Raw genomic sequence first — 23,358 nt, forward strand, 5'->3', positions numbered from 1 at the left:
GGGCGGAAAGTTTATCCGCCTCAGGCCCCCTCCGGCCCCGCGCCCCGCTGCCCCGGGCCGGTCCCCGTCGGGGGCACGGTCGGCGCTCAAGCCCCGCCGCTGGTGGCTCTCGGGCGGCAGGGCCAGGCGGACTCCGTCCAGCATCACCCTGGAGCCCCGTGGGCGCCTCCCAGAGCCGGCGGGGGTCCCCGTGCTTCTCCCCGCCAGGGGGACCCCCTCTTGCTGAGCGTCCCCGGGCAGAAGGGCCTCGTGTGACCCCTCCCCCTTCCGTTCCTGGGAAGGGGGCCTGCGCAGCCTCCCCGCCCCTAGCAGTCGTTCCCATCTACTCCTGCCCTTGCACCCCTCGCAGCCAGGAGGGTGGGGTCTCCGTTTCTATGGCAAGTGAGGATCTCCATACTCCCTTGCCCTTTACCTTCTGTGACCCTGATCCTTCTTTGGCAGAGGGGTCTGTCTCAACCTCTCATCTTCTGTGGAATCTTTTGGGGCCTCTGCACACCATCTATTGACCCTTTAGCCAGGACAAGGGGACTCGGGCTCCCCATGTTCTTCTTCCTTCACCCAGAGGGTAGTGGGGGCCTGTGCAGCTCTGAAGTCATTTCTAAATAGGAAAGCAGATACTTCTTACAGATTATGCACACTCTCTGCACACTTTCCTGGGTTAGGGTGAGCTCATTTCCTGAATACCCTTTGAGTTGCCTTCTTTTTCTTAGGGGAGAAACTGGACATTCCAGTGCTCCTTTCCCCATTTGGCTATCTCCCCCTAACATGTTCTCTCTCCTCAGAGTTTCTTGTCTGGGTGAGGGTGGGGGGCCCCCGATCAGATGTAGGGCAGGGCTTGCATTGTGCCTAGTACTTGAATAAGAGGGGGCTACGGTGATTACTTCTCTGTGTCTGAGGAAAATAAGGGTCTGTTTGTGCTTCCATTTCACTCTTGCCTCTGAGGTAGGGGCAGCATTCACCAGTTGACACCACCCCACCAGGAACATGGTCTTGTGCCCTTGTTTTTTGGTGTTCCCATCACTGTCTTCTGTGCAGTAAGAACCTGACTTTGTACATCCTACATTCAAGAGTTTTTGAACCTTCCCTGGAAATAAACTTCCCATTTCTTTTTTAAGAGAACCCATATCCTCCTTATGGCTTCTGTTTCCCAGTCAGCCATATTTAGTGAGCCTGTTACCTTGACTTTTTCTGATTTTCTTAAATTGTATTCATGTTGGCTGGGTAAGAAGAAGCCATATGCCTTTCCATCTAGAAAAGGGAGTGTAGACACTCATGTCGCCCACGTGCCATTCGGGAAGGGGTTGCTAGTGTGCTTCTTGTTTTACTAGAACCTTCCTTTGGCCTCGTGTTGTCTCTCATGGGATCTGAACTTTTTTTTTTGGTCTTGTAGCTTTCAGGTGAAGGGGAAATTTGGATGTTTTCTATTTTTTTGTTGCTTTTGTTCTCTTTTGGCGAAAAACATGATGCCATGGATTTGTTTGTATATATACACATGTAGGTATGCATTAAAAGACAAAGTCACATCTGTCACATATACACTGTAAATTGGAAGGGTTACGTGGCTAGCTCTGCATTCTACATGTACGTGAGGACCTTGATGTGTACACGTATGGATATATATTACTGTCATTGGTAACTTTTCAGGCTTAGAAGAATTAGAAAACTCATTGATAAATGGCCAATTCTTACTGCTCTTTCATTTGTCATTTGTTCTGTACTGAATAAGCAGAATGACATCCTGAATGTTCACCAAGTCCTGGAATATGTGAAGTGTAGAGTCTTGCCGATGCACACCAAAACTTAGGCCTTCTGAATTCAGGGGCAGTATTCTCTGCTTGATTCTTCGTGGGGTGAAAAGTTCTCATCTTGATCTCTTTACTGCTGGGTATGGGAAAGAGGTTTCATGTATTTGGGGCATCAATAGGAGGGGGTGAGAATATGTGTTTCTGTGACAGAACTAGGAATGAACAGCCATAAATATGTCGCTGTTTTATTTTGGCCATTTAAATAATTGAGAGAGGTTGTACACATTAGGAAAAGGTACCTTTGGGATGTGACACTCATCAAAGGGTCAGAGGGACTGTTGTCCAGGTTTGTCCTGAGTATCACAGTTTGCAGATTCCGCCCTGGGGCAGGGCCATGATGAGGCCTCCTCTGGGCCTGCACTCCCTCCCCTCCCCGAGCTTGGAGTGGCCTCTGGCTGCAGTCGCTCAGCAGAGTCTTACTTTTCAACCGGCTTAGTGTGGCGCCTCGTCCTCCCCAACAAGCTTTGTCAGACTCTGAGCATTTGGACCATTAAGCATTTTTTGAGCAAGGAGTCTCTCTTCTCCACCTGGAGTACCGAGTAAGGGAGGCAGGGGGGTCTGGAGAATTGGTCAGCATTAGGCTTTGACTTCGAGACCTTGCCCTTCAGGTAAGAAGGAGTTATCTGGGGGCATAAAACCCACTGCCCCAAAGTAGCACTTTTAACCTCAACTTCCTTTTTTTTTTTTAAGTTTTTATACTGCTGTTATTCTGTCTCTATCTATACCCAGCATGATGGAATTGTGTGGTTTTAGGGTGTGGTATTAATGACCTTTGGAAAAGGAGAGTTGAGTACCTGCTGTAGATGTTGGGGTGTTCGCAGGAGAGTGAGCGTTCTCATCTCACTTCCAGTGGTGGATCCTTTCCTGTCCTTCTGCCTACCACCGCCTGCCTTTCCGGGTCTCCTCTGCTAATCGGGGTGCTCTGTACAATGGGCAATGGAAGGAAAATGGTAAGGGTTAGAGGAATACACTTGAGGTTAGTGTGTAAAGTTGGGCTCTTTTCTTCGAGTTTAATGTGGTTGTGCTTTCTGTGTCCCTCACCCCATTGATTATTGGAAATTAGCTTTTTCCTCTTACTCTTTCAGCGCACGGTTCTCTGGACGTTCGGCCTGCAAGATGGGTTCTCTTAAGGACTTTTCTTTCTTACATCTTTTTGTTAGAATGTCACTCTCTCCTCCCCCTCAGGCCTTACCTCCAGCTTTTTGGACAAGGTTGGGTGACTCATGGGATATTTCTTCCCTTGTCTTCTTGAAGACTTGACTTACCCTGCTGTTAAATGTTGGGTTTCTCTATCTCATCATTCAGTGGATTCCGAGTGTTGATGTGTACATAGCAACCTCTACTCAAGGTCAGATTGGTTTGGATTTTCCTTTCCAAAAGAGTAGGATTGCTCTTGCTTGTTCTTTGAGACATATTTATACATTCTGCTTACCCGTGTTTTTCCATTTCTTTAGTGTTTAGGCTTTGCCTCTAAAGTAGCCTGTTCTTTAGTATCAGGTGGCATTATTTTAGTTCTCTGTTTATGCTGGACGTAGCCCATATGCCTGGTGGGATTATAATTTTCCTGACTGCTTTTGCGGTAGCCCATCTTGTGGTTTAACTTTTTTTTTTTTAACCACTCCTTCATTGCTGTGGGCATTTCCCACTTCCCCAGGTTCAGGGAAATACCTTGTCGTGCGCAGTTGTACTTCTTCCCGTTTTCCTTATGGAAAAAGCAATAGGAGGTGATTCTCATGTTCTCTTTCTTTCTCCTCATAGTTGTGTCTGTTGCCTCCTTTGTGGAACCTTTGAATTTGTCCTTTTGGAGAGAAGCTGTTTTGGCATCCATATTCCATCACTGGGCGCATTCATTCTGGAGACATTCACTGAGCTTCTACTATGTGCGTGGTTCTGTGGTGGTTACGTGACTGCTAGAGATCTCTTAGTATGAATGACATCCCGATGTATCTTGTGCTTGTCTTTTTATCTATTATTTTAAGGAATTCCTTTCTGAATTTTAATTGTTTAGATTGTAATCTTACAAAAATATACTCGAATGGTGTACTATTCCACTGAACTCTTACCCCCTCCCTGCAGGATTGAGGGTGTTGGAGAGGGTGGAAGGCAGTGTGAGAGGCATTTAACAGCTTTCCCTCAGACTGTGTGTAGGGTGTATGTAGAAAAAAGTAAGGTCAATCTTCTTTTTAAATGGCTAGGCTTAACTTTTAGGTCACTTAGATACGTGGTTGGTTGGAATGCTTGTTTAACATCTGAACAGCAACGTACCAGGTATTGTATAGAACATGCTATGTATTGTGTAGAACATAAAATCAAATGCATCCTTTATAGAAGGAGGGGTAGAAAAATAATTTTCTCTTACGATGAACTGGTATGTTTCATATCCTCAGGTAGTAAGAACTGTATGAGATGCTGTTACATTTTTACTGCCAAGAAGTGTTATATCTAAATTTATGCCTAATTGTGGTGACCATTCTTAGGCTAGATATCTGGTATAAATTATTACTGCTTTTGTTTATTATGTGATTTCTAATACTTTATACTTTCTTTAATAGTACTTTTATTTGTGTCTTGTCTTTTTTTGGGGGTGGGGAGTAAATAGCCTCTGATTATTTTTGGGTGTAGTTTTGGTATACAGAATGATGACAATCGTAATAAAAATTTAACCTGAAATGTACTTCTTTTTATTCTGTATTAAATCAGATTTCCCCTCCACAGTGTCTGTAGAAACCATTTCTTCTAGTATTTCACGCTTAAGAACTCTTGTTTAGGGTTGTTACAGTATGTGGTTTGGCAGTGTCCTTTATTCATGTGAATATGTGACTGAAGATTTTTTGTGGTGACAGGTGATGTGTGTTTCCATTATAACAGATCATTTTCTAAAATGTTCTGTATCTTCTAGAATCACTTACTCTTCCTGTTTTTGGTGTTCTAGATGACCTAAGTCCTACCTCCCTTTCTTTCCCATATGAAGAAGTTTCTTTATTGCCCTTGTCATTATTATAAAAAAGTATTTGCAGATCTACTGTATTTGTAGACTTTCTGTCTTTACTAAAGGGGGTGCCCACCATTCCTTTCGTCCTGTAGTAAGAGGCAGTGTGACTTCTGTCTCCCTAAGGATAGAGGGATGAAATGGGGTTTAAGCTGCAAGGCCAGGGGTGACAGTAGTATTTGTAAGTGGATAGCATCCCAGGATGAAACACTGTGTCCTTCTGGCATCTGGGACTCCTCATGTAGGATTTTGGAAATTTGTTTTTGCTGCATTTAGCCAGCTTCTTTCTGTGTCTTTGGCTTGATAATCATAAATTTCTTTGGGCAGAGCCAACAAGTATATTACTTCATTTGGGACCTTCATTCACGGGAAGTGGTGGTCTTCTAATGTTACTGTCATACTAGCTATAGTCTTTGGTGTGTTTGAGGGTGAGAGTAGGAAGTGTTCTTGTGCTCTACTTCTTTGTCCACATAACATGAATAGGGTTGCATGGTCATTCATTCTCTTTTCCATGTTATAGTGTGTAATCTGTTTTTCTCTCTTGTTCTTCCTCCTTTTTTTTGTTTTGTTTTGTTTTGTTTTGCACGTCCGATCAGGTTCAGGATAGAGGTTGACCAGACATTATCCAATCCCTGTATTTTGCACCATCCTTGGATGTAGTGCCCATCAGTCCTGCCATTAAGATGTGTTGCCATTCTGTCAAATGTGATGGTCTTCCATCCAAAGATATTTGTCATCTGTTGGTAAGGACAGTGTTTCTCTGTATATATTGACAATAGACAGCAGTCCCTGGTTTTTTATATGGAGGGACAAAGTAAAAGGTCCCTCCCCATCAGTATGCTGGCTGTGTATTTCTAAGGTTGTATTGCATCTTTCTGCTTTGAGCGCCATTGCTTGTAGAAGGTCATGGGCCTCCTTGTGTAAAGATTGGTAATGCTTCCTGAGCATTTTTTAGCTCATTACCCTGGACTAAAAAAGAGATATTGTGTACCCCATTGCAAAGAGAAGCCAGGTGTCAGCCATATTACTTCCCTTTCCTCTCTCTCTCTCTCTTTTTTTTTAGAGGATTGTTTATTTACTTTCGACTGATGGACATGTCATAAGATGGAATGGCCAGAGGAATTTTTAAAATGGTTCTACATTTACCCCAGTATTTTGCTCATTCTTGATAGAGTTGCATGTTCTCTTATACACGAGTCCTTTACTCATTTGGAAAAAGTGCAGTCACATTTTATTTTATTTTTTTTCAGATTTAGCCAGGCCTTTCAAGTCATGTAACATAGCCCTGCCTGAGACTTCCCAGAAAGTGACTGCAAGGAGATTTGCTGGTCTGGGGCTGTTCCTCAGTCTGCTCTCTGCAGTGTGGTCCTGTAGTTCCAAGTGTACAAAGTGACATGCCTTGAAAGAAATGTTTGGATCTGAGTTCTTAATGGTTTTAAACATGTGACTGCTTGGAGACTAATTAAGTGACATTACTCTCACCACTAATTTTACTTCTAGTGTCATCTGAAATATCTTCCTGCTACCTTCTCTCAAAAAAAAAAAAAAAAGATCCCCAAACAACATAACAAAATCCCCAAAAAGCGAACCGTGAAGGCCAGCTCTGACTGCCCCTGCTGTACAGTTGAGCCGCTGGCTTTGGATGTGTTGCTTAACGGGTACTTCTGATGCATTCAGCGTTCAGTGGGGCGGCCCTGTGAAAGCCCTTAGAACACGTAGCATTCACTCATCTAACAGCAGACCACACATTGTGTCTTTTGTTTTTTCTTATACGTTGCACGAGGTAAGATTGTGTATTTAGTTACTTAAAAATTAACACTTGCAAAGTGGATTGTTTTTCCTCCCTTATCTTCACCTTACCATTGGAATGAAAACTGGGGTTTACTTCTCATAATAATAGTAAGTTACTGTGTTCCTACTTTCGTGTTCCACATCTGTGAGCAAATGGGGAGCTAACTCCCAGGAATGGCACTGGGACTAGTCAGGACTCAGACTTGCTGTCTGTAGCCGATACATTATTGCGGAGATGATTTATACTTTAAGTGAAGTCTGGTGTCTGTCTGTAACATGTGATAAACCAGATGTTTAAGTTTATTTAATCTTTTTTACAGTATGCGTTGAACAAGATGTATCTGTGTGTTTTATTAGAATGATCCGCAGATACAACTGGAGGTACTTCTGCAACTAAAAACACAGAGAAACACAAGGCCCTTCTTTCTAGTTTTGAAAAACAGGTGTTACCTTTTTTTTTTTCCTTTTTCCTTCATTGGGGTTGATTTAGAGTGCCGTTTCTAAAAGTACAGTAATACAATCAAGAATTAATCTTTTTGAAACTTAGATTTGTGTTTTAATCCTTGTCTGAAAAGTTATTTCTGAGGATGTACGTGCTCCATTGGTTTTCTGGGGTACTTGGATATCAAACCATTTGGAAGCGATAAAAAGAAATTGGTATAAAGTGTGAAATTACCAAATAGAAAAACGATGCACTAGTGAAGAAATTACCCATTTATCATTGAAGATAATCTAAAGTGATGATTGGAAGTGTAAATTCGGTTATTCTAAGGAAAAATGGAATATTGGCGTGGGTACCATGTTGAAATTGGCACACACAGCTATTGTCTGAAGAACATTCCCTAACGTGGAGATGCTTAGAAGATAAAGAAGCTGATGGGATTGATTATTTTAAAATGTTAGGTGTTTTTTCTCTTTTTAAAAAAGTAACTGGAATAAAATAACCCTTCTTAGTGAAGAAAATGTAAACTTTAATGGAAGTTCAGAATGAAATATTTAAAAAGTGAATATAAAAGATAAGGATTTTTTATTGCAAATCCACAAGGGGGTAGTGATGTTCTATCAAAGATATTTGTGGTGGAAATGTGAGATGATCTCTTTTAACATTTTAGATTTACAGATAAAACCGGTATGTTTGCATTTTAACTTAATAAGATCTTCTTTTTAAAATGTTTATTGGCAAAATTGTTTATTGCTTAAATTTAAAGTAAAAAATCCCATTTTGGGTGAATGGCTATTTTAAGCCATATGAATGGTAAGGAAGAGAGGATGTCCTTGTAGTGTTGTGCTTTGGAGAGGTTACCAAGGATCTGGGGGTCGCTTATTTTCTAAGATTCCTGGGAAGTGTTAGGCATCTAGGAATCAGTGACTTAAGTGTCCTTAGTAAAAGGATATTAGGAAATCATGTCTAAACTTTACAGAAGTTTGTATTACTGGTTGTATTTTCAGCCCTGCCAAGAGATGAAAAATGTGAACAATCCACACCACTAGCCGCTTTTAATAGTTCTAAGTAAATCAAATTTTTATAATCTCTTTTTTTATTAGTTTATATTACATCATTAGATAAAAACGTTTTTTTCCCCCTGCCCATAAAAATTCGAGTAGCTTGGGCGCCTGGGTGGCTCAGTTGGTTAAGCGACTGCCTTCGGCTCAGGTCACGATCCTGGAGTCCCGGGATCGGGTCCCGCATCGGGCTCCCTGCTCAGCGGGGGGTCTACTTCTCCCTCTGCCCTCTTCCCTCTCGTGCTCTCTGTCTCTCATTCTCTCTCTCTCAAATAAATAAATAAAATCTTTAAAAAAAAAAAATTCGAGTAGCTTGCTTGAGGTCATTGAGTCCCACCCCATTATATTCAGAATTGCTTAAAATTAGGTGTGGTGTGGCATTGCCAGGTAATTTTGAGTGAAGAACTAAAACTATTATCATGTGCTCTTTTTCTGAATGTGATGGAGGAAGATTTAAGGTGGGGATGGGACTGTATTCTACTTATTTAGAGACATGCTAACCATATTTTTACAAAATACTACTTTTAAGAAGATCACGAAGCAGTTCCAAGGTTTAGAAGTTATGCTTGTTTGTGGCATACACATCGTGCATTTTTGATTTTTGGTCTAGGGAAAAGGTTAATACAGCTTTTTCTCTTTCTCTCTCTTGTTTTTCACCCTCCCTGTCCTGAGCAAGGGCTTTTTCTATTTTATCTCCTTTCCTAAATGACTGGTGATTTAACATCCCAAAAGGTACACTGTTTCTTCACAGACTCCCCTGAGCTCTGCTGGGAGCTGAACTATGACGTCAGCATTTTCATTCATGAATTTGCTCTTCTAACTCTCTTTTCTTATTTTGTATTCCTGAACTGACTTCTGGCACATGCACAAATCAGTTTACTATTGGCCCATAAATCAGCGATAAAAGGTAAAACAAAAGATAAGATACCGGGGTTGTTTTGATAGAGCTATAGTTGCTCATGCTGATTTGCATCAGTGTAGTTTGGACAGGGTTTCTGGCGAAACAGATTGAAACCTAAAAACAGTCAGTTTAATTACCTCATGATTTTGTGGATTGGGCCGTGTTGTGAGCATATTGACACTACGTTTTTGTTCTCCCATGAAGTTCAGAGCACTCTGCTGCAGTTTCTTTGTTATAAAGTAGCATTTCGGTTGTAATTTGACTAAATTGGAGGATCTGCTTTATTTCAGAGAGGTGAGGCCTGGACGTTAAATTATGTTCTACTCAAATTGCTCTTGGAATGCATTTGGAGTTTTTTTTTGGAGGGGGAAGCATTGTGTTGTTCTTGAAATATTTTCAGTACCTCTGTTGCTTGAGACTTAGATTTTCAGCAGTCTGTAGTTGTTCTTCTGTAACTAGTGTGCTAGCTGGGGTGTCTGAGCAGGTCTCCTCTACCCCTGGGTGGCGCAGCACACCCCAGGGTTCTCCCTCTGGCTGTGGACTCCCATTTCTCCTGCAGGGAGGTCACTGCAGGGAGGTCACTGCTTGTAATTTAGTACTGCATGAGAGCAGTTCTTGAAGAAATCTTATTTGGAGTTTTCCTCTGCAGGGCCGAGTTTGAGGCTGAGCCTCCGGCGTGTGGCATCTTTCAAGCCTCCTGTAGTTGATGAATGGTGAGCTTTCACAAAGTTCATTTTCTCTGCTTTCTTGGGGGTTTGTTGACTTTCTAGATATTTAATTGCCAAGAAACATTTGGAAATAAAGTGTGTTATATTTAGAAATCACTAGCTCAGTTACAGCTTATGGTTGGAGTAGATGATTCGAACTGCAGCCATCTTGATTGATACCTAGTGTTGCTCCTGAGATGACTTTTAAAACCTCATGGCAACTCAGAGATACCATCTCCGCCCATCCTGGATGGCTTTGTGTTCCTTTAGGTTGCACTGAGTTGGCTGATGGGGAATAGAGGTGCATGGTCCCTCATTGAGCTTTGTCCTTTGTCCTTAGGTGCTCTAAGAAAAGAAATAAGAGCGAGTAGATGTGAATAAGCATTTGAAGATGACTTAATGTTTATAATTTTCCCTAAGAATGAAGACATTTTAAAATTATTTAAATATAATTTCTATGAAGGAATCTAATTATAAATACTATTGAAGAAAGGAATATCTGCAAACATTCCCTAATTTTCAACACTATGTTCCACTGCAGGATTGATGAAAAGTTATGGGTTTTGATATCAGACTTCAGAACATGGGGAAGACTTGCTGTGCTGTCAGCATTACCACAGGTCATGCCCTGAACCAAATACTGCTAGGTGAGTTCTCTAGTCAGGTATCCCACGTGGCTTTTAGCACAAGCCCACCGTGGCCCCCAGCTCTTGCTCTTCTCTTTCATTGCCAGGAACCTGGCAAGTAGGACCAAGGACCCCAGCTAGAGGTGTATTTTCTGCTGTTCTTGCTGCCCTTTATGTAGGCCACGTGCTAGAAGCCTCTTCCCTTCTCTTCTTACCAGATTCTACTTCATCACTCTTGGCTCTGGCACAGCTTCTCATCCTGCTTTCCCTAGACTTGAAGTCTTGGATACTGAGTTAGTTGGTAGTAATTTTGAGATGATTCACGTGTTGGGTAAAGTGTTGTCCTAGTGATGACCTCTAAAGTTCCTTCCCGTCCTAACTTAGGATGGTAGACAGTGAAGTTGGATGTATGGAATTTGCTTTATGGCTGCTTTGCTGGTATGCAGCTGTTCTGTTCTGTGTAACTGTGTCTCTTCTTTTTGAGGTACTTGCTCCAGGTCAGGAATGAATATTGTTGGCTCAAGCTATGTAGGAGGAATTTGAGCTGTAGTCACTGAAGGGCCTTCTTCCTGGTATACACAGAGGGCTTGATTTTTTAGGTCTAACACCTGTCAATGAATGTTTACTTTAAAAAATGTAAAAAGTTATTGTTAAGGATGCACAGCACAAAAATGTTCATTCTACTTGGTTGTTCCGTAGGACACATTTAGCTCTTTATTCTAATGTGGATGAGAGTTCACAATTTTGGAGAAATAGACTTACATATCATATGATTACAGATGAAGAGGTGTCTGCTAACCTTAGACTTTTTATGTTTAAGGTAGACTTATTTATATTCATTTAGTTGTATTTTCTGGAGTTGGTTGATAAAACTTTTATGAAATGTATAGATTGCCAGTAATTCAGTAAACATGACTCTTTCTATTAAGAAACTCAGGGAGGGGCGCCTGGGTGGCCCAGTCAGTTGAGCATCCAACTCTTGATTTTGGCTCAGGTCATGATCTCGGGATCATGAGATTGAGCCCTGCGTCAGGCTCTGTGCTCAGTGCAGAGTCTGCTTGTTCCTCTCCCTCTGCTTCTTCCCACTGCTCATGCTCTCTCTCTTTCTCTCAAACAAACAAATAAATAAAATCTAAAAAAAAAAAAACAAAAAGAAACTCGTGGATTGGGGAGTTTTGGTGAGTCCACTAAAACCGATCACATAGGATTTTCTCTTGGGCATACCCTTCCATATGCTACAGGCCTAGCATTTGGAGAGGCCTTGAACATAATTTGGGTTTCAGAAGTCTTTTTCATATTTAAGGGTACTGAGAGGCAAGTTAAAATTCCTGGTGTTCTTGTCAACGTTCTCTGCCCTATCCTTCCTGTCTCTGCGGTTAGGAAATGTACTGGTTGGATCATTTGCCTTGACAGAGCTTCTGATGGAAGTTCCTTTCCTACTTAATTTTATCGATAGAGGCCATTGTGCTTAAAAAGAAAGCTATAACAAGCAGAGGGTGGTGAGTGGGCACTCAGCATTTTTGAAGTACTTGTTTATCGTTCTAGGTGTCCTCCAGAAATTGATCATAGATTACTTGGCCACATTCAAGGCCCAGAGATTTATTCCAGGCATCCTGGGAGGCAGGGAATACCAGTCTTTCTCCACAGAATCTGATTATTCTACATGTGACCCATTGCTGCCTGTCTGGGTGTCTTCTGATGCAAATCTGGTGATAGTGGCAACTTTTCTAACTGGCTGAGTATCCTTGACAGCTGTTATCTGTCCTCTCCAGGGATTTTTAGTCTCGAGCCTCCGTGGCCCTGTCTGGGTTTAGCCGCTCTGGTGCTGCTCCGAGCGGTTGTGATGTTCTCGGCTACCCGCTTCACCAGCCTGCCTCAGCACCACCTCCCTGAGTTCTTTGCCCTTATCGTTTGGCGAAGAAGCATAAACAGAAATCATTGGTTTAGTAAGAATGGAAAAGTCATGATTTTTAGAATGCTTTTGAAAGTAAACAATAGTGAGTGGCGACAGTGTGCAGCAATGTGAATGTACTTAATGCACTAAATGGTATACTCAAAGAGGGTTCATTGGTAAACTTTATGTATATTTTACCATACACACACACACACACACACACACACACACACACACACGCTCCAGATGGGTTCAAAACCTAATGAGAAAAGTAGCTATGAGTTCCTAACAGTAAATATTTGACAATATTTTCGTTATCCCAAGGTGAGACGTTGTGCCTTAAATAGTGTGTCAAAATCTCTCTCTCTGACACACACACACACACACACACACACAAAATAATGATGGCAATCAGGCCCTGAGGTTCATTTCTACAAGAAAGTGGATGCTAGGACACTTGATGTCACGGAGGGTGACAGGCCCTACTTTAGAGCAGTTTTGATGGCAAGGAACACAGGCCATTCAAGTCAGATTCAGTGAAGGTGGTTTTGTGTAAGAAGAGCTAGAAGCACTCTCAGCCTCCCAGGACAGAAGCTGACGTGCAGCTAGACAGTTTGGGAACTGTGCCTGGAGACTCTGACGTAGTAGGCTTTTCCTCTGGAGACCCCTTGGGCTGAGCTGGGGTCTCTTCTGGGATGCCACAGCTCCCAGCTCTGCTGTTCGCTGTGTTTCTCCTTGCAGATGAGATTTCTCTGCTTCCAGGTAGCCTCCTTGCTCTACCATAGCCTGTCACGGCCCCAGGCGTGGCTCCTGCATAGCTTCACTCTGGCCCCAGTGCTTGCCATCATCGGGCTCCAGTCCCGAAGGTTTGTATTTAGAATACTCAAGATGGAGAATTGGACTGACTCCTCTCAGCCAGTTGCTTTGTTTGATAGGCCAGGTGTTCGTCCTGGTCTAGTCAACTGTGAAGGAGGGTTGGTTAGGGTCCATGGCCCTGCTGACCGCTTAGAGGGGGCGGAGGGAATTGTGTGAGAAGGGTTCTGTAGCATGGGACTGGCATCTCAAACTGTGTCTCCGTTAGGGTAAAAAGAAAGGATATTGACTCCAAAATGGACTTCTTATGTTCGGTTGTTATTGGGAGTAAACTTTTTGAAGAGAAAATGTTTACTGTAGCTACAGGTAGGAGGCCAAGCATCCTCAGCCAGCCAGCCTAGGTGTGTGGGAATAAGTCAGCCATGAGTGTGGAAACTGTCCTAGGGCTTGTGCTTTGAACATTGGTGAAGCAGGCAGAATGCACTGGAACGAGATGGTCTGTGCAGTCTTTGCCCCGTGTGGTTCTCAGGTAGAATAAGGCAGTTTGGGGATGTCAGTGTCATCTGAGGTTTTCCCCAGGTCAGATACCTGGGTGGGCTTCCTCACTGTTCTCTTTGCTGTGGACCACTAGACTCGACAGGTTGGAAACATGCATCCTTAGTAAGAAAGGGAGACGCTACCTGCAGAAGGGGTGGTGTGGGGGAAGAAGACAGAAAACAGCCTCTGTTTAAGTGTGTGTGGCTACCTGGATGCACACTTGTTTGGCTTTTCCTTGGTATATCCGTCGGGCCTCTCACAGCTGGTTTTTCTTGATTTCTCATGGTGGCAGGTGGAAGGCTGTAAAGGGCCAATAGTCTGCACGCCATTGAGTGCTCTGCAGATGCAGCTGCTTAGTGATTGACGGTTCATAGCAATGACCCTTGAGTACATTGAGAAAAGCAATACTTGGTATGTTCTGCTTAACAAGAGAGTAACGTATATAATGATTGACTGATTGATTGATTTAGTAGGCTCCATGGCCTGCGTGGAGCCCAACGCAAGGCTCAGTCTCATGACCCTGAGATCAAGACCTGAGCTGAGATCAAGAGTCCGACTCTTAACCGACTGAGCCACCCAGGCACCCAGAAGTATATAATGTTTTAAAGAAACATAATCATCAAGGTAGTTTTTAGTAGTTAAAGGGATTTGATTCCTTTCTAGATAACAACTTTATTGTGATGTAATTCATATATGATAAAATTCAAAATTCACCCTTTAAAATATACAATTAAGTGGTTTTCATTATATTTACGCAGTTGTGCAACCATCACCACTATCTAATTCTAGAATGTCTTCACCACTCTACAAAGAAACCTCTACCCGTTAGTAGCCACTCTCTATTTCTCCCTCCTCCCAGTTCTAGGCCATCATTAATCTACTCTCTGCCTTTATGGATGTGCCTTTTTTGGGCATTTCATATAAATGGAATCCTACAATGCATGGCCTTTAATGACTGGCTTTTTTCCCAGAGCCTAGTGGTTTCAAGTCTGTGTTGTAGTATGTATGAGAACTTCATTTCTTTTATGGGGGGAATACTATGGTACTGTGTAGATACACTACCTTTTGTTTATTCATCAGTTGGTGGGTGTTTGAGTTATTTCTACTTTTTGGCTATTGTGAATAATTCCACTATGAACATTCGCGTACAGGTTTTTGTGTGGACATATGTTTTCAGTTTCCATGGGCATATACCCAGGAGTGGAATTGCTGGGTCATGCGGTAACTCTGTGTTTAACTTTTTCAGGAACTGCCGGACTATTTTCCAAAGTGGCTGTACCATATTTCATTCCCGCCAGCAATGTTTGAAGGTTCCAATTTCTTCACATCGCTAACACTTGTATACTATAATCTTTTTGATTATAGCCATTCTTGTATATGTGAAGTTTTATCTTACCGTAGTTTTGATTTGCATTTCCCTAATGACTTATGATTCAAGCATCTTTTTGTGTGTTCATCGGCCATCGTATGTCTGCTTTGGAGACATGTCTGTTCAAGTCCTCTGTCCATTTATGAATTCAGTTGTTTGTTGTTTGGCTGTTGGGTTGTAGCTGTTCTTTGTATATTCTGGATATCAGTCCCTTACCAGATACGCGATGTGCTGATATTTTCTCCTGTTCTGTGGATTGTTCTTTCACTTTTGTGATAGTGTCCTTTGAAGCACAAAAGTTTTAAGTCTCAAGTTCAATTGATGCGGTTTTTCTTTTGTTGCTTGGGCTTTTGATGTCCTAAGTAAGAGACTATTGCCTGCCCCAAGGTCATGAAGATTTATACCTGTGTTTTCTTGTAAGAGATTTATAGTTTTACCTCTTACATTCAGGTCTCTAATTCATTTTGAGTTAATTTTTGTAATTTTATGAGGTTAGGTAGGCTTCCAACTTCATTCTTTTGCATGTGCATTCCAGTTGTCTCAGCCCTATTTGTTGAAAAGACCATACTTTCCCCACTGAAGTTTCTTGGCATTCTTGTCAAAAATTAATTTGCTATAAGTGTGTGGATTTAATTTGGGAGTCTCGATTCTGATCCATTGATATGTATGTCCATCCTTAGGCCACTATCTCGATTACTGGTTAAGTTACAGTTAAGTTTGTAGTTATATTTTGAAATTGGGGAGTGTCTGTCCTCCAACCCTGTTCTCTCTTTCAAGATTGTTTTGGCTATTCTGGGTCTCTTGAGTTTCCATATGAATATTAGGATTGGCTTGTCAGTTTCTACAAAAAGGCAGTTTTGATATCAACAGGGATTATGTTAAATCTGTGGATCAACTTGGGGAGTTCAGATCCTTTTTATGAATCCGGATCTGCTGTTTGCTTTGGGAACTACTGGTAACTCAAGCAGCCAAGCATCTTACCTTAAAAAGAATATTGTTTTAATTTATTAATATGGTACGCTGCCTTGGTGGAAACACTGTAATTCACTGTTAGGCTGGAATTGGACTTTTCAGGTTCCAGGAGAGCAATTAGCTATTCGTATAGCCTGTAGTTTGGCTTGTGTATGTGTTCTTTTGGTGTGAAAGTTTGCTGATACCTTGCATGTTTCGGAAAAAAATGTGGTATTCTGGTTAACACTCATTATGATTAATAGAGAATTAACAGATGCCACATATGAATATTTAGTTACCCAAGAGTTAGAACATGTTACAATAAGATTGTGACATTAAAATTTATGTAATTGTCATTGTTGTCAGGTGTGTCAGAAGATAGTTTAGGGTCTCGCAGTCCTGTGGGGGCCATGTCTGTTATTGTTAATACTCCTAAGTCTGTTCATTTACTCGACAAGTAATAATAAAGTGCCAGGCGCAGAGGGCAGACACAGCCGCTGTCCTCCTGGACCTGATTGGGAACTGACAGTGAAGGTGCTGTATGCCGTGAAGAGCTCTGGGCTCTGAAGGCGAGTGTGTCCTAAAGGGATTTGGCTGACCCTCGGGACTGGGGGAGGCTTCTGGAGCTGAGCTCTGAATGGGAATTAACTGAGGGAAGAATGAGGAAAATAAGTTTCTGGTAATCGGCGAGCTGGTTAGTGAGATGTGTGGGGATGCTCTGGTTATATTCTGGTTTTTTATAGCTTTTTGAGAAAGAGTATGTGAAAACTTGACTCTGCCCCTTAAGTGCCCTGTGACTTTGCACATGTAACTTAACCTTTCTGAGCTTATTTATGTAATGTTTTTTAATCTTATGAGGCAGTGTATAACTTTTTATTTAGAGATACTTACATGAAAACTTAAATTTAGGCTTTTGATTGATTGTATTTATAGAATCCAAAAATAATAATTTTTTTTTGTCATTTTCCATGGTTGGTTACTTAGGAATGCAGTACTGGAAAAATGAACATTTTTCCTAGTCTTTGGAATTGGGATTCACTTCAGTTCATACATACTCCAGAAGCCTCCGGTCTGATGGATGTGACTGATTCAAGGCCGGTCATAAAGAATGCATCAGGCACTGGGGGGAAACTGGGAAGACTTCTGGAAGGAGGTAGAATTTGACCTGGCGTCACTGACAGGCAAACATGGTAGTTGGAGGAAAAATTCCAAGCAGAGGGAATGGAACAAAGGCATAGAGCCAAGAGAGTACAGGGGGTGGCTGGAATTCTGGGTGCGTGTGTGTAGATGAGCCTGGAAAAGTAGGTAGGGGTCAGGTTGTAGGGGCTTGGAAAGTCAGAAAAGAGGAGTCTGGATTTTATTTTGTCTGCTCTGGGAGGGGCTTTTAGAGTTTTTTTTTTTTTCTCCTTTGGCAGAAGAGTGGGATTGACTGGATAAAGTCAGTTCTCCTTTAAGGTGCTAAGAAGGGCCTCCTGCTTACCTCTCCCGCTTCCTCTCCACTCTCCAGCCATGTGACATTTTTGTAGATTCTGAATGGTGGGGGCACCATGTTTTCTCTTGGTTTTGGCCCTTGTACATTGCCACTGCCTTGACTTAGAAGGTGCACCTTCCTCCAGAACACACACACACATATTCAAACATCTGCTCTCTTTTCTGCCGACTTTCCTCATCCTCTGGGTTTCAGCTTCAGCGAGACTTGTCCAGGAAGCCCCATTGACCGTCCCTCTCTTTTCAGTTTGGATTGTGTGCCCTTCCTTTGTGCATCCACAGCATCTGTGGTTTTCCACGTTTAAGCACATTTGAGTTTGTATTGGAGTTGCTTGTTTATTTCTCTTTCTCCCTCCATTAGGTGTACATCTTTAGTCAGAGACTTGAGTACCTGGCACCTAGGATGGGCTTAGTAAGTGTCTGTTGGTTGAACGTGAATGAATGAAGAGGAAGGGCTGGTGTTGGGAGAAAGTAGCTTCTGGCAAGAGTGTATGTAGCAATGGGTTGCAGAAAGGAGCGAGTGTGACTGAGTTGTCTGTGTGTGTGAGAGACACAGTCCTGTGGGCCTTGAAAGATGAGAATAGTTGAAAGTGACTCCTAGCTTTTGAGCCTCCACAGCTGAGGTTAGGGAAGGTCACTAACCAAGATAGGCAGTCCAGGAGGATGTGTTTTGGGAGACTGGAGACAAATGTATCAGTAATCTTTTATTTTATTTTATTTTATTTTAAAGATTTTATTTATTTGACAGAGAGAGACACAGCGAGAGAGGGAACACAAGCAGGGCGAGTGGGAGAGGGAGAAGCAGGCTTCCTGCTGAGCAGGGAGCCCGATGCGGGGCTTGATTCCAGGACCCTGGGACCATGACGTGAGCCGAAGGCAGACGCTTAACGACTGAGCCACCCAGGCGCCCCCCCCAGTAATCTTTTAGATGCAATACCTATACAATGTGACATTTGAAATGTGGGTCAGAGATTAGGGAGTCATTCCTGTACACTGTGTTTTTTTTTCGTCTTCATTGTACTCTCAGAAGGCAAGGGGCCCTGGTGATTGAGCAGCCTCCTTGGCACAGGGCAGGTGAGTAGACCTGGAGTGGAAAGTAGAGTTAAGCTGGCCCAGCCTCTGGTAGAGCATATAAGCTTTATGAAAGTAGAGACCTAGTTTGTCTTGCTTATTGTTACATCTCTCTGCCCAGGGCAGTGCCATTTGGTTGAAAGAATGAATGAATCGGTTCAAAAGAATTGGAAGACACAGTAGTGAGTGAAATTGTCATGGGAGAAGAAGGGATGTAGGAACAGAAATGTGTCACCAGAGGGGAGAGGACCAGTGGGCACTGAGAACGAATGGTCAGAGGTAATAGAATAAGAAGAGTATAAATGCAGAGGGTTGGAAGGAGGTTATTGGTTGTGATGCTGTAGAGAGTTTGGGCAGAAAGAAGACCAAGAAAAAGGTATTGATTTTTGTCAGTTGGGTAGTGAGTTGAAAGAATGAGAAAGAGGTGGTGGGGGGCAGATAATCCCTTCAAGGGTTTTGGTGGTAAATGTGGAGTGCTGGTGAACATGAGAGTGACATGAGAGATGATGTCTAAGCTGAGAAGAGAGGTCCCTGGGAGCTGGTGGACCATGGATGTACACGTTATCTGTTGCTGCTATAGCAGTTGCCACGTACTTAGTGGCGTAGAACAGGACACCCTTATTTCTGATCCAGTGGGTCAGAAGTTCAGTTAGGGCTCTGCTATGTCTGCTGCTTCAGGGCCTCACAAGCCTGCAGCCAAGATGTTTGGCCAGAGCTGTGGTCTCATTTGAAGGCTCAAATGGGGAAGGACGCTCGGAATTCCAAGTTCACACAGCTTGAAGGATTCACTTCTCTGTGGGCAGTTAGACTGAGGGCCTCCGTTCCCGGCCACACGGCCCTCTCCAGCAATGGCAGCTTGCTTCTCAGAGCCAGCAAGGGAGAGAGTCTGCTAGCAAGACAGAAGGCACGGTCTGCATCACCTGATCACAGACATGGTATCTTGTCACCTGTGCTGTGACCTGTGGGGCGGGAGCAAGTCACTAGGTCAACTGCACACTCAAGGGTAGGGGTTACACAAAGGTGAGTGTTAAATGTTAACATCAAGAGATGGGGTCATGGAGGGCTCATCATAGAGTTTGTCCACCATAAGAGGGAAGATGGCACTAGAAGGCATAGGACTGTTCTTCAGAAAGAGGCCCTGTAAGTTGCAGATGGCAGGATGGGAAGTTTTATTTTTTTATTTTTTATTTTTTTTAAAGATTTCATTTATTTATTTGAGAGCGAGAGAATGAGAGGGAGAGCACGAGAGGGGGGAGGGTCAGAGGGAGAAGCAGACTCCCCGCTGAGCAGGGAGCCCGACATGGGACTCGATCCCGGGACTCCAGGATCATGACCCGAGCCGAAGGCAGTCACCCAACCAACTGAGCCAGCCAGGCACCCCAGGATGGGAAGTTTTAGAGAGGGAAGTTTTGGAGGTGAAGGTCCAGGTGAGTGTTCAGTTAAGGTACAGTTGTTGATGACATTTCTCAGGAGACCTTCCCTGTCCTCTCTCTTCATCCTTAACAAGGTGGGTAGGTGCCTCTTGAGGTGCTCTTTCCTGTTAAACAGATTAACAGACTGTATTATTAAAGTGCCATCGATAAACCCTTCTGCCTTGCTAAAATTGAATAATTTACCAGCCAATTTTTGGTCAGTGGAGGTATCTGCCTTGCTTGCCTTAGCATGTTGTGAGGACCAAATGAGGTTTCATATGGAAGTATTTTATTGAATGTAAAGTGGTATGCAGACAAAGGTGTTAAACTGTGCTTTCTCCCCCCCAACCCCAGGTTCAGTAGGATATGTGGACTTTAATGTACATTTTACTTGTTAACATGGGTTCGTTATGTTGTACCTAAGTTATTGAACTGGGCTTTATTTAATACTGTGCTATTTTTAGGGCCTTTTGAGTAGTGTTTGCTTTTATCATAAATGACCCCAAACTGCTGTACCTTTCAAGCCCTTGTATCCAGTTTTTATTGTTTGTGAAAAATCTGTCCTTGCTCTCCCTTGTCACTCTTTTGCTTCTACTGGATCTGTCAGTTTCTAGCTATCCTTTCCCCTTCTCATTTGTTGTTTCTGATCTTCTCTGGGCTTGGCAACCTGATAATTAAGCTTATTAGAACTGTGAGTAGTTTAATAGTAATCAAGCTAGGAATACGGATCAGAGAGCCCTTCTCACAGTGAGGTGTGGGAGCTTTTGTGCGTGGACTTTGTAAAAATCTCTTTTGGCCTCAGAGTGCGTCTTGGCTTCCTTCCTAGCTCTGGCTGTGTGCGGATTAGGTGAGGTTCCCACATAGCCGAGTTCCATTCCGGGGAGTGCGGCTACCATTTTCTTGGCGTATGCCTCATTGCCCTGTTATGAGAAGCAGTGCCATTCTCCCCTTTAGTTTTGATGAAGTTTTAGTTTTGGGGCAGTAGCAAGTGGTGATAGGTGATGGGTGGTCTGTAGTTCGTGGACCGAAAAATATTTGAGGCGCATGGAAAATCTTTCCACCAGATCAACAGCTAGGCATGTGTGGTGCTGCGGTGCCTTCCCTCGTTAGCCTTTCCTTTGGGACGCTGAACTCCCCGCTTAGGTACTCGATATTCTTGGACATCCCTCAGTGCTTTAGCTTTTCTGTCAGAGTGCCTTGTGTACTTTCTCTGCCCAAACTTCTGCACTGTTTCCTCATGGAGAAGCATTATTTCATCTTTAGGGAGAGAGCCTTTGTTCTCGTGGAGACAGCATAGGAGTGTGTGTGAAGACCTGCTCCTGGTTCTTGCTCTGCTCCTTTCTAGCCAGGGGCCTTGGCAAGTGTCTGTAACCATGCTGTGGTGTCTCCTTTTCTAGAATAGGCATCACGTCTGCTCTGCTACCTGCTGGGGCCAAAATAGGATTTTATATACGGAAATGCTTGTTATTTGTACATAATATCAAATAGAATGCCTAGTTTATTGGGCTGATTTTGTTGATATTTTATAGTGCTCTGTCTTTGAGGAGTTAAAAAAATTGTTATCATTAGTGCTAGTAATGATAAGTGCTGCTAAAATAGTGTAATTTTAAATTTTATATAGTTTTTTCTGAGTATGTTCTACTAGAATCTGTACAAATGTGGACATTTAATAAGCGCTCTTTGATTATTTTCAGAATACTGAGTAATAGTGGCTTCCTAGCCAAATTAAATTTATGAAAATTCTAATGATACTGTGATTCATATCTAGAAAGAATAATTTTTTTTTTTTTTCATTCTGAAATCACTTTAAATACGCTTTACATGAATCTCTGGTAATAGTGAATCAATTAATGTGATTTCTCAGGTCATAAATCAGGCTTGATATATTGTAGTATTAGTTCCTGTGTAAGCTTCTTAGAACTTCAGCTGTTCTGTGGTCTGTTGTAGCTAGTTGTTTGCTTTTGAACTCAGTTTTAGGTGTTGAACTCAATTTGAGAGCCTAAAATGGTTTGTGCCCCAATTACCTTAGAGGTTACTCCTTCACTTTTTTATTGGGCCAGCCCTGGTAGTAGGGAGTCAGCCACCTGTCAGACGGTTTCCCTTTAACTTGAGTACGTACTTTAACTTTGTCTCTGTCCCACAGGAATGTTGTTAGGGTTCTTATAGTGGCACCTACGGTCTATTTTAAACTTCTTGAGAAGAGGTAATATGTGAGCACAAAGTATTTTTGTACTGTACCATCTAATTTTTTCCCCCACTAACCTTTTGTGGTTCAGAAAAAGGATAAAGTTACTTGTGTTTAGGGGTACAGTCTCAGAGATCTTTAGCCCGATTTTATAGAGTGTCTCCAGAGCAGGGCCTTTGCCAGACCTCGTGTTCCTTTTTGTTTGGCAGGCCTGTGCTTTCACCAGAAATGTTTTAATATTGGCTCTCTTGGTGTCTGTGAACACTGTTAAGAGTATTTTTACCCCTTAGTTCTTCTTGGTGGGTCTAAAGTAGCTTTTGTCTTACTGCTTGATTGTTAGGGGACTAGAGGATGGGTGGCAATTCAGGGCAGCATTAGGGGAGGGAGAGAGGGTCTTAGAAAGGCTGGTGGCTGCAGTAAATCCCACCATCACCATGATAAGACATGGGGCCACTCTTTTTCCTTTCCATGAGCTTCTGGGAATGTCATTCATCTGGGAATTCAACCATCATTTGAGCTTCCGTTGTGTGCCAGACATTAAGTATTAAGTACTGGAGATACGGGGACCAAAAGCCAGACATCCCTTTAAGGATGCCCTTGAGATAAGTCTTATTTTGAGTATGTTAGAAAAACATTTATCAGAGAAGAAAAACTAGTAGATTGGTTTTAGCTGCTGAATAGCCTTAGGGATTAAAGGTGGAGTTGTAGGTTAACAGAAGACATTTCTGAAAGGAGTGATTCTTCTGTAATTAAAAAAAAAGCACACAAATGGCATTGTGCAAGAGACTGCTAGCTGATCAAGAAATCCATCTCCTCTTCCTGGGCATGTAGCCAGACCACATTTCCCAGCCCCTCTTGCAGTTAGGCGTGGCTTTGTGGCCAAATGTTAGCCAATGGAGTGAGAGCAGGGAAGCGTGCCACTTCCAGGCCTGGCCCGGAAAACCCTCCAGGCATGGTTCCCCTGGGCCAGCAGAGGCAGGAGAGCCTAGTGACCTAGGAGGGTGCTGGGTGCCAGAGCCGCTGCTTGGAGGGGAGCCCTCTACTGATCACCGACACCTGTTTCGGACTTTATACCAGCAAGAAGTAAATATTTATAGTATTTGAGCCATGATACAGTTTGCTCCGAGTAGCCTCCCTAACTGATCTAGGCATAATGGGTAGAATGCTCGGCAACACTGGTGAGTTCAGTCAGGGTGCTAAGAATTTCGGACTCCGCTTTAATTTTGATTACTTATATGTCATGTTATATGAAATGACCAGTGAATTTCAAGAATCAGTTTAAGTCATGATAAAATATGTGGCAAAAGTTTTTTAAT

The 23,358-nt window shown here is 42.7% G+C and overlaps 1 protein-coding gene across 1 annotated transcript in view; it reads left to right on the forward strand.

The window, feature by feature from the left end:
* Window positions 1-23,358, forward strand: part of CAMTA1 (calmodulin binding transcription activator 1) — an 841,075-nt gene that overhangs the window by 505 nt on the left and 817,212 nt on the right. The gene's annotated exons all lie outside the window — the stretch shown is intronic.

Source organism: Neomonachus schauinslandi, chromosome 4 (assembly GCF_002201575.2).
Source record: "Neomonachus schauinslandi chromosome 4, ASM220157v2, whole genome shotgun sequence".
In the NCBI taxonomy this organism is placed as follows: Eukaryota; Metazoa; Chordata; class Mammalia; order Carnivora; family Phocidae; genus Neomonachus; species Neomonachus schauinslandi.